The sequence below is a fragment of the Schistocerca piceifrons genome, unplaced genomic scaffold (genome assembly GCF_021461385.2).
Source record: "Schistocerca piceifrons isolate TAMUIC-IGC-003096 unplaced genomic scaffold, iqSchPice1.1 HiC_scaffold_349, whole genome shotgun sequence".
NCBI lineage: Eukaryota > Metazoa > Arthropoda > Insecta > Orthoptera > Acrididae > Schistocerca > Schistocerca piceifrons.
In genome coordinates this window covers 73,495-75,994 of record NW_025728569.1, presented here as the reverse complement: position 1 = coordinate 75,994, position 2,500 = coordinate 73,495, and positions in this window count along the sequence as shown.

Here is a 2,500-nt window from a genome sequence, read left to right as displayed (position 1 = left end):
ATGTTGTACCTTAACCTAACCTATGTTGTACCTTAACCTAACCTATGTTGTACCTTAACCTAACCTATGTTGTACCTTAACCTAACCTATGTTGTACCTTAACCTAACCTATGTTGTACCTTAACCTAACCTATGTTGTACCTTAACCTAACCTATGTTGTACCTTAACCTAACCTATGTTGTACCTTAACCTAACCTATGTTGTACCTTAACCTAACCCATGTTGTACCTTAACCTAACCCATGTTGTACCTTAACCTAACCCATGTTGTACCTTAACCTAACCCATGTTGTACCTTAACCTAACCCATGTTGTACCTTAACCTAACCCATGTTGTACCTTAACCTAACCCATGTTGTACCTTAACCTAACCCATGTTGTACCTTAACCTAACCCATGTTGTGCCTTAACCTAACCCATGTTGTGCCTTAACCTAACCCATGTTGTGCCTTAACCTAACCCATGTTGTGCCTTAACCTAACCCATGTTGTGCCTTAACCTAACCCATGTTGTGCCTTAACCTAACCCATGTTGTGCCTTAACCTAACCCATGTTGTGCCTTAACCTAACCCATGTTGTGCCTTAACCTAACCCACGTTGTGCCTTAACCTAACCCACGTTGTGCCTTAACCTAACCCATGTTGTGCCTTAACCTAACCCATGTTGTGCCTTAACCTAACCCATGTTGTGCCTTAACCTAACCCATGTTGTGCCTTAACCTAACCCATGTTGTGCCTTAACCTAACCCATGTTGTGCCTTAACCTAACCCATGTTGTGCCTTAACCTAACCCACGTTGTGCCTTAACCTAACCCACGTTGTGCCTTAACCTAACCCACGTTGTGCCTTAACCTAACCCATGTTGTGCCTTAACCTAACCCATGTTGTGCCTTAACCTAACCCATGTTGTGCCTTAACCTAACCCATGTTGTGCCTTAACCTAACCCACGTTGTGCCTTAACCTAACCCACGTTGTGCCTTAACCTAACCCACGTTGTGCCTTAACCTAACCCACGTTGTGCCTTAACCTAACCCACGTTGTGCCTTAACCTAACCCACGTTGTGCCTTAACCTAACCCACGTTGTCCCCTAAAGTAACCCACGTTGTCCCCTAACGTAACCCACGTTGTCCCCTAACGTAACCCATGTTGTCGCCTAAACCTGCTCTGTAATTGTTATACGACTCGTTCAATTAGTGTAGTGTTGCCCACCCGCAACCCTCGCAATATAGTTCGCTACTCGCACTGCCCGCTCCCCTGTGTATCGCTTCATGTTAAACACCTTGCAAGTCTTGCTGACTTTCCACATGCTCCTGCTGTACACTGTAATGTGGATGGCAGCAGGACGTACATGCCGCCCCTCCCCACGTCCCCACCTTGCCCCCCTGCCTTCGCAAGCTGGTTGGTGAGAAGTTTGCATGTTCAATGCCCTTCGCATGCGACGTACTCAGGCTACGTTGTGGTGCGGCCTGTGTCAACCGTCCGCTAATGTCGTACGCGTAAACCACAATCTGTACTGCACATTCGTCCTTATGTACCGAATGATACATCGTGGCACATGTGTGACCGTACAACGACTGCGCCCAAAAACGGCGGACCATACAGTGCAAATATTGTGCACGCAGCTACGTGTCGTCTCCCTATGAGAGCTGGATTGCAGTGTGGTACGCCATAGAGACGTGTGGGAGGAACGGACGCCGTGGATGGCGATCAGCATGAGCTGTCTGTTGATGTATTCGGACCTAGTCGTCTCTCCTCACACACCGTGATGGCATGGTGCACCGCGTTCCATATCTGCGACATGCTACAGAGGCCGGTTGACAGTCGTTCGAGCAATGGACATCGCATACGTACGGGGGCCACCTTCCACGTATTGTCTAGGCGTGCACATTTTGTTGCGTGTATGTGGGCAGACGTAGTGTGGCGTGACACCTGACACAGGCATGCAATAATCGTTGAAGTTGCAAATGGCGATGGACGCCTGCGTTTTCTGGTGAAGTTACGCAAATGAACAAATGGTAACCTGTTGTGGTGCGGTTGTTCTCGCTAGGGGTGAATCGGTGATGGCGACGATAGGTTGAGGTACGAACCGGTTGTTCCAGCGATACCCACCATGCCGACGAAACTGAACGGCATCTGGGTGTGAAGCGATACGCGGCGGTGGCTGGGTGGGACCGTCCCCGGCCGGTGAGGGGGCGCCTCCCGGCGTGCTGGCCGCGCGGTGCGTGGGCGCACGCGCTACAGCCGGCTGGTGGGGGCGGCCAGTGGCAGGCGCGCCGGCCGACGGACGCGGCAGGCGTCGCAGCTGCGCGCCGGCGCACCCTGCGCGCGGCGCCGTGCGGCCAAAGTAGGTCCTCGCGGGCCCGGTGCGAAGCGCGGTGGACATCTTCAGTGTGCTGGTCCGATTGAGGACTGTGTGCGTTGAGGATGCGCCGCCGCCCGGCGCTCGGCGCCGCGACGCCGTCTGCTGCTCGGTCGCCCCAGCGGTTCTCGCTGGTGGTT